We start from the raw sequence: 9,859 nt of genomic DNA, 5'->3' as shown, positions 1-9,859 counted from the left end.
TAGGATAGTAAGTTTTCAAAGGAAGCCAGTTGTACATTCTTATAAGTTCAATGAAAAAGAATCTCATTAAAGAGAAGCATAGTGTAGGATTGGCTGGACATTTTGATAGAGATAAAACCATAGCTTTGGTTGTTGAGAATTATTATTGGCCACAATTGTATCAAGATGTGAAGAAGCTTGTGTTAGAATTATTTAGAATAACTGAGAGGGGGGGGTGAATCATTTATTCAAGGTCCAATGATGTCCAATACAACTTTTTATTTTAATCCTTAAGGACACATAACTAAAATTATCATGCATGCAATTGAACATTAAACAATCATGAAAAGTAAACATGCATCACACCATAACACTAAGGATTTTGATGACCCAGAAACCCTCTAGGAATAAGAAGGTAAAATTGTGATGGGGATGATACTCATTGAATAATTGTGTAATCAATTTCAATCACTTCTGATGGTCTATCCTGTTAAAGGCTACAACACACTATTAAATGTGACCTTGTTAAAGGATTTCTACACCTTGTTAGGAGTGTGCCCTGTTAAAGGAATTAAGAACATTCAACTTGGAATGTCACCTTGTTAAAGGATTTACATAGGGTTGTTAGGCTCACCCAAGTCCATGGGATTTACAGTCACCTTCTCAAAAGAATCTTTCATCCCTCTCTAAGGATCTCCTATCCTTCTCCTAAGGATCTCTTATCCTTTTCCGGAGAATCTCTTTATCCTTCTCTTGGGGATCTCTTTATCCTTTTCTTGAGGCTTATCCACCTAGCTGTTAAGCTAACCTAGCAATGTAGGATTTCAATATCTAATATAATTGTAAGAAAGTATTAGAAGGGTTATGACCTGATATAGATTGCAACTTCAACCTTGCAGATTTCATATCGCTCTTTAGTCCTTTTCTTTGCTTGGCTTTCCTCCCTCGCAGTGTTGACATCTTGTTCACCCTTCAAGATCTGTCTCCTTGAGCTCTTCCACTTGTTATGCCAATGCACTCCATGATCATTTGATCAACTCAGAGTCTTGATGCCCTATTCTTACTCCTCTTGGTTTCTTAGCATGACCATACTTAAGACCAACTCCCTCTCTCACATGCGCATTTGATCTTTGACCTGTAACTCCTTATAAAGAAGTTATGCTCTTCATTTCCCACTCAAATCTTAATTTGATCTTGAGAAAATGGTATTGTTTTCCCTCCAAATTGTTTCTTCTAGAAGCTTCATGATAAATCTATTAGTATTCGCCTTGAATTGGTTTGCATGGTTTACATAAAATTCTGTGACATCTACTTATCATCCTTATCATCCAACTAATTCACAAAATTCAATGTAACAAACTTATCTCTACTGATCTAGTGAATCTTTGACTTAACAAATAATGCAGGAACTCGACATCATTGATTTACTGATGCTTGGCTCCTTCTGTGTTACTCAGCTTCTATTGTTATTTTACTGGCGCTTGTCACCTAAAGAAATTCTATGTTACTCGACACTTGATCTTCACTCAGTACCTCAAGATCACTCAACACTTGAAGGCTACTTGGCACCTAAAGATCACTTGGCACACACTAAGTTGAAATTGCTCGGCTTCAATTTAGAATTTGTTTGGCACTTACTAGCTAGCTCGATTCTCTCTCCAATGAACTTAGTTAATCCTTACATCTTTGATGTGTCTCAGTGTGTCCATCCTCTGTGTCTTAGAGTATGTCATCGATACAATATTTCATCAATGGCTTATCTAATCCTTATACTTCATTAGAACATCACAACTTCAACCTTTCTTTAGGTACTTTAGTTACATCTTATTGATTGCCACCTCCTTGTCAATCAGCCAATTGATAGTATTTGGATCACTAAAGCAATTGTCATTCTTGCAAATAGCAAGTTTGACATCAATGAAAAAACAATGATTGAAGACATTCTTTACTAGTTCCATTACTTTTCATTCATGATCTTTTCAATCATTTCCAAAAGCTTGTACAAAGTTGCAGAGTATGTTAGATGGTGAAAGGAGTGAAGCAGAATAGAGGTTTGTATCAGCCATTACCTATACCAAAGAAGTTATGGGAGGATGTCAGCATGGATTTGGTCTTGGATTATCTAGGACATAGCATGGGCATGATTCTATTTTTGTGGTGGTTGACAGATTTTCAAAGATGACACATTTTATTCCTTGCAAGAAGAGTAGTGATGTTGTTCATGTGGTACAGTTGTTTTTTAGAGAAGTGGTGAGACTACATGGTCTCCAAAAGAGTATAGTTTCATACCAAGATACCATTTTTTTTTGGGTATTTCTAGCATACATTATAGAAGAAATTGAAGACAAAAGTTTAGTTCATCATATCATCCACAAAATGATGGAAAAATAGAAGTGATGAATAGGAGTTTGGGAAATTTGCTGAGATGTTTGGTTTGAGACAACCCAAAAGGATGGGATCTAATTTTACCGTAGGCAAAATTTATATATAATAATTCTATCAATAGAAGTACTAGTAAATCACTATTCCATATTGTATATGGGAGTAGTCCTAGAAATGCTTCTGAATTGCGATAGTTAGATAAAGGATAGATAAGTAGTGTTGAAGTAGAAGAATTTTTTGAACATTTGAAGAACATCCAAGAGGAGGTGATGCAACACATCATAAAGATGAATACATAGTACAAGGTTAAGGCAGATGTGAAAAGGAGGTATAACGAATTTCAGATTGGAGATGATTTGATGGTTCATTTGAGAAAGGAGTGTTTTCCAGTGGGTACATATAATAAGTTGAAGATGAAGTTCTGACCATGCAAGATAGTGAAAATGCATGATTCTAGAAATTCTTACAAAGTAGAGTTGCCCGTTGAATTAGATATTTTACTAGTATTTAATATTTTAGATTTGACAGAGTATTATGAAGGAGGTGATGGAGATGAAGTTATACAAGCACAGTGGAGTATTCCAACAGCTAGTTCAGCTACCAAGGAGATTGAGGAGATACTGGGTAGTCATGTTGGAAAAAGTAAAAGGAACAAAACTTATGAGGAATACCTAGTCAAATGAAAAGGGAGGCCAGTAGAGGATTCATCATGGCTAACAAGGGAGGAGGTTAACCATCTTGGTTTTCCTTTGAACACTTGAGATGTGATGAAGTCACTTCTCAAATTACCTCGGGTGTTTGATGCAGGAGCATCTTAGGTGTAAGAGCAATTTTGCATCACCCAAAAAAAATTTATTTTCAATCTTTTTCTATTTTAATAAGGACTAGTAGAGAGGGGGTTACTATTTATTGCAACTTGCTATTTTTAGTAAGTTTAAAATACAAGCTTGGAATGTTCTCATTTTCTAAATGAAGGTTCATTTTAGAATTATAATCCTACCATAAAAATCTCATTTCTCTAGTTTAAGTATTAGAGAATTAATTGTGTATTTTCGGTGGAAATTTTGGAGAAAAATCTTTAAACTTAGTTTTGAAGGCCTTAGAGGCCCTGAATGAGGTCTGAAAACTCGACGAAAGGGAAATTACATAGTTCCAAGCCTATAGATAAAGAGTTGGTGTTTTTGAAAAGTGGTTATAATAGCTAATTAGAGAAAAATTTCAAGAGTTATGGCCTTCCAAATTTGGGCTACCCAAAATCCTAAGATAAATGTCAAAGATGTATTTGGCTAACTTTATATGTATTGTTAGGGTCTGTCAGCCCTAGGTATTGAGTTTGAATGTCTAGAACCTTTCCAAACGACATAAAATTGCCTATTTAAGAAAGGCCTAGACATTCTCTAGGACAACTCTGGGTGGTAGTTTATAGCTTAGTCTTATAGATTATTGTAATGAAGGCCCCCATGTTGGTTAGCATATTGTACTTGAGAATTCTATAATTTTACATTTACAACAATAATAATAAGTCCATATTTTGTTCTCACATTTGTTATTTTTTCTTTGTTTTTGTTATGGGATTATGGTACTAAGGGGAGCACCCTTCATCAAGTTGCTTAATTAATTTTTTGTACTATGAGGAGAAAATATGTATGATTGTTAGGGGTTTTTTCAAGTCCTCCTTTCAAATATCAATCACCCTTTCACTATGTCTGGTTTATGGATGAAACTTTAGTTTGTAATGTTTGAATTGTCTCTTGGAAAGTAAAGTCCACCAAGATAACAAAAAAGGGGCGGTGGTGAATCAATTATCCAATTATTAAAACACTTATCAAGCTTATTATTCCTTAAGCATGTGAACAGTATAATCAACAACCATAAGAATATATACATACACAATAACACCATATATGTTAACTAGGAAAACCCTTGATCAGGGGGTAAACCCCGATAGGGATGGTACACACAAAATGATGTACTAATATAAAGGTTCTTTATAAGAGGATGGACTCTATTAGGAGCCAATGGCATACATTCAGTACATATCAGTCCTTGTTAGGAGACTTTGAATCCCTATTAGGAGATTCCAACCCTATTAGGAGTTGTAGAAGGTAGAAGGACCCACTGTCCAAACAGCTTCAGGCATAAGATCACTAAACTCAATGTTAGTGGATCTCTTTATTATTCCTTGAAAAATAATAGAAATAGATTAACTTCATATCATCTTTCCTCTTGACCAAAATTATTCTCTTTTGATCTCAATACTAGATCACCAATCTCGCATCCAAATAATCCCTTGGATCGCTTACACGCATTTACCAATTTTGCATATTACTTGCACAATTTTCACTTCACACATCAATCCCATTCTTTTCCATAAGGAAAATAACCTTTCTTTATACCATATCCTCAAAATAATTCTTTGAGTCAGCCTTGAGGCTTTCCTAATTAACTATAATAGGACCTCATTAAGATATTACAAAATATTATATCTTTTTGTAATTACAAGTCATTATTGACTCACAGTCTTTACAACTTCTCAAACATGCAACCTCTAACCTTGCATACTCCCTGACATCATCATCAGGTTGTCTACTATCACAATCTCACTATGCTCATGGGTATGTACAAGATCATGGTCAACCAAACAATGGCTTTAAGTGGCAGTGAAAAACTAGAAAATCAGGGTTATGTTAACTTGACATGTAATTTTAAAGTAGTTATGAATTTTATATCATAGAGTTGTGAGAAAATAATCTATAGGAAATTGGATTTAGTTTCTAAACTAATAGGCCTTATTTGGAGAACAAATTATTTGATTGGTCAAAATTTTGGATTTTAATGTAGTATTACAAAAATTTCAGAGTGAAAATAAAAAGTAGGTGTATGTCTAACCACTTAATCAAAATCAAATGATAATTATTTTTAATATAACTAGAGATATAAAAATTAGACTCATGCTCGGATGTGATGCATATTTTTGGGAATTTTTATCCAAATAAATAATTAAATATGAATTTTTTATTATAACTTTTTCAAAATAAAAAATCCTATGTGTGACCACCTTAACTAATTGAAAACTTTACACAATTTTTTTTTTTTTTTTTCCTTTTACTAGGTGAAGCATAGAATGTGACACAACTTTTGGATTTTAAAAATGTTATACCATTTGAAAGTTATAGCTACTTTTCCACCAGTATGTCAATCGGCAATCTATAGAAATCTTCATTAGAAATTAACTTATAAGTACTTATCAAACTAATAATTTGATAGCAATTATATCAATGGAATCTTTAGAGTGTTCTCAAAAATCCCTTTTCGTTTCATTGAATTTGGAGGAAAAAAATATTGTTAGATTGCCAATCGAAGTCTAAATGTCAAGGAAACATGTCTCAAACATATTTTTTGAGTTGACCAAAGAGGTTTGGTAAATACCAAGCCTATTTGGGTACCCGATGTGAAATCAAGTACCCAAAATTTGGCAACAAAACACAAAATTTAAAATTTGAGATAGTGGAAACCAAATTTAGATTTTAAACCAAAAAGCTTACAAACATATTTAAATATATTTTACATTTAAGAAATAATGATATTTGAATATATTTTTAATTATATATTATATAATAAATTTATTATTATAGTATTATATATAATGTTAAATATGATTAGATAGTATATTAGGATCATAGTACTATATATTATTCTATAATATTCTATATTATCAATAATATTATAAATATTATCTATAAATTATTATAATATATATAATGTTAAATGTATATTATTAAATATACCATAATACATGTTTTAACATAGTATTAGAAACTATTACATAGTATTATATAGTTTATTAAATTACAATATGATTGATTATGATATGTCCCTAAGGGTTTTAGGACCCCTTGGGAGACATGTCATGATGAAATGGGTCAAAGGGGATCGTAGGTTAGCCTACAACCCCCTTCAACCCTTAAAATGGATGATGATATCTCCCTAGGGTTCCTAGGACCCCTAGGGACACAAGTTGCAATGATATGGGTCAAAGGGGGTCATAGGTTAGTCTACGACCCCCTTCGACCCAATGTCTTGATGAAATGGGTTGAAGGTGGTCATAGGTTAGCTTATGTCAAAGGGGGTCATAAGTTAGCCCATGACCCCCTTCAACCCATATGATGGATTACCATATCTTCAAACCCTTAGAGACATATCATAAATCATCTTAAAGGTTGAAGGGGGTTGTATGCTAACCTACGACCCCCTTCGATCCTTATGATCGATTATGATATGTCCTTAGGGGTCCTAGGACCCATAGGGACACATGTCATAATCAAATGGGTTGAAGGGGGTCATAGGCTAACCTACAACCCCATTCAATCCATATGATTGATTACCATATGTCTCTAGGAATCCTAGGACCCCTACGGACACATGTTGTGATAAAATGGGTTGAAAGGGGTTGAAGGTTAACCTACAACCCCATTCAACCCACATGATCAATTACCATATGCCCTTAGGGATCATAGGACCCCTAGGGACACATGTCATGATGAAATAGGTAAAAGGGGATCATAGGTTAGCCTACAACCCACTTCAACCCTTAAGGTGCATTATGATATGTCCCTAGGGGTCCTAAGACCCCTAGGGACACATGTCTCAATGAAATGGGTTGAAGGGGGCCATATGTTAGCCTATGACCCCATTTGACCCATATGATCGATTACCATATATTCCTAGGGGTTCTAGGACTGCTAGGGACACATGTCATGATGAAATGGGTTGAAGGGGGTCTTAGGTTATTCTATGATCCCATTCGACCCATATGATAGATTAGCATATGTCCTTAGGGGTGCTAGGAGCCCTAGGGACATATGTCATGTTGAAATGGGTTGAAGAGGGTCATACGTTAGCTTATAAACCCCTTTGACCCTTAAGATGGATTATGATATGTCTCGAGGGGTCCAAGGACCCCTAGCAAAAAATGTCACAATGAAATGGGTCGAAGGGGGTCATAGGTTAGCCTAAAACCCCCTATAACCCATATGATTGATTAAAACATGTCCTAATGAAATGGGTTGAAGGGGTTCGTAGGCTAACTTACAACCCCCTTTGACCCTTAAGATTGACTATGATATGTCCCTAGGGATCCTAGGACCCCTAGGGACACATGTTGTGATGAAATGGGTCAAAGGGTGTCATAGGCTAGGCTCCTATGACCCCCTCCAAGCCATATGATCAATTACCATATGTCTCTAGGGGTCTTAGGACCCCTAGGGACACTTGTCATGATGAAATGGGTTGAAGGGGGTTGTAGGTTAGCCTATGACCCTATTCGACCCATATGGTCGATTACCATATATCCCTAGGGGTCCTAAGACTCCTAGCAATACATGTTGTGATGAAATGGATCGAAGGGTGTTGTAGGTTAGCCTACGACCCCCTGCCTTAAGATGGATTACAATATGTCCCTAGGGACACATGTAGTGATGAAATGGGTCGAAGGGGGTTAGAGGATTTCCTACGATCATTATAATCGACTACCATATGTCCATAGGGGTCCTAAGATGCCTAGGGACACATGTCACAATGAAATGGGTTGAAGGGGGTCATAGGTTAGCCTATGAACCCATTCAACCCTTATGATTGATTATGATATGTCCTAGGGGTCTTAGGACCCCTAGGGACCCCATAGGGACACATGTCATGATGAAATGGGTCAAAGGGGGTCATAGGTTAGCCCATGACCCCATTCAACCCATATGATTGATTACCATATGTTGCTAAGGGTACTAGGACCCCTAGGGACACATGTCATGATGATATGGGTTGAAAGGGGTTGTAGGTTAGCCTACAACCCCCTTCGACCCATATGATTAATTACCACATGTCCTTAGGTTCCTAGGACCTCTAGGAACACATGTCATGATGAAATGGGTTGAAGGGGGTCGTAGGTTAGCCTATGACCCCATTCAACCCATATGATCGATTACCATATGTCCATAAGGGTTCTAGGACCCCTAGAAACACATGTTGTGATGAAATGGGTCAATGGGGGTTGTAGGTTAGACCCTTAAGATGGATTAAGATATATCCCTAAGGATCCTAGGACCCTTAGGGACACATGTTCAATGAAATCGATCAAAGGGGGTCTAGGTTATCCTTTGACACCATTTGACCCATATGATTGATCACCATATGTCTCTAGGGGTCCTAGGACCCATAGGGACACATGTCATGATGAAATGGGTCAATATTTGACCCATATGATCAATTATCATATGTCCCTATGGTTCCTAGGACACTTAGAGACACATGTCATGATGAAATGGGTTAAAGGGGGGTTGTAACCTACAACCCCCTTCGACCCTTAAGATGGATTATGATATGTCCCTAGGGGTCCTAAGACACCTAGGGGCACATGTCACAATGAAATGGGTCAAAGGACCTATGACCCCCTTCGACCCATATGATTGATTACCATATGTCCCTAGGGGTCCTAGGATCACTAGGGACACATGTCAGGATGAAATGGGTCAAAGGGGGATGCAAGTTAGCCTATAACCCCCTTCAACCCTTAAGATGGATTATAATATTTAAATGGGTCTAAGGGGGCATAGGTTAGCCTACAACCCCTTTCAACCCATATGAATTATTACCATATCTTTTCAAGGGTTTTAGGACCCCTAGGGACACATGTTGTGATGAAATGGGTTGAAGGGAGTTGTAGGTTAGCCTACAATCCCATTCGACCCATATGATCGATTACTATATGTCCTTAGTGGTCCTAGCACCTTTAGGGACACATGTCATGATGAAATGGTTCGAAGGGGGTCATAGGTTAGCCTATGACTCCCTTCAACCCTTATGATGGATTATGATATGCCCCTAGGGGTCCTATGACCCTTAGGGATACATGTCATGGTGAAATGGGTCAAAGGGGGTCTTAGGTTAACCTATAACCCCTACAACCCATATGATTGATTACCATATGATCCTAGGGGTCCTAGGATCCCTAGGAACACATGTCACGATGAAATGGGTCGAAGGGGATTGTAGGTTAGCCTGCAACCCCCTTCAACCCTTAAGATGGATTGTGATATGTCTCTAGGGGTCCTAGGGCCCCTAGAGGCACATGTCATGATGAAATGGATCGAAGGGGGTCATAGGTTAGCCCATGACTCCCTTTGATCCATATTATCGATTATCGTATGTTCCCAGGGGTCCTAGGACCCAAAGGGATACATGTCATGATGAAATGGGTTGAAGGGGGTCGTAGGTTAGCCTATGACCCCCTTTGACCCATATTATCAATCACCATATGTCCCTAGGGGTCCTAGGACACCTAGGGACACATGTCACAATGAAATGGATTGAAGGGGTCGTAGGCTAACCTATGACCCCCTTCGACCTGTAAGATGGATTACGATATGTCCCCAGGGATTCTAGAAACCCTAGGGACACATGTCATGATACTTATTAGAGAAATTAAATTAAAATAGTATCACAA

Source organism: Cupressus sempervirens, chromosome 9, assembly GCF_028749045.1.
Source record: "Cupressus sempervirens isolate cs-2001-9-10 chromosome 9, ASM2874904v1, whole genome shotgun sequence".
NCBI lineage: Eukaryota > Viridiplantae > Streptophyta > Pinopsida > Cupressales > Cupressaceae > Cupressus > Cupressus sempervirens.
Note: the sequence above shows the minus strand (reverse complement) of the source record.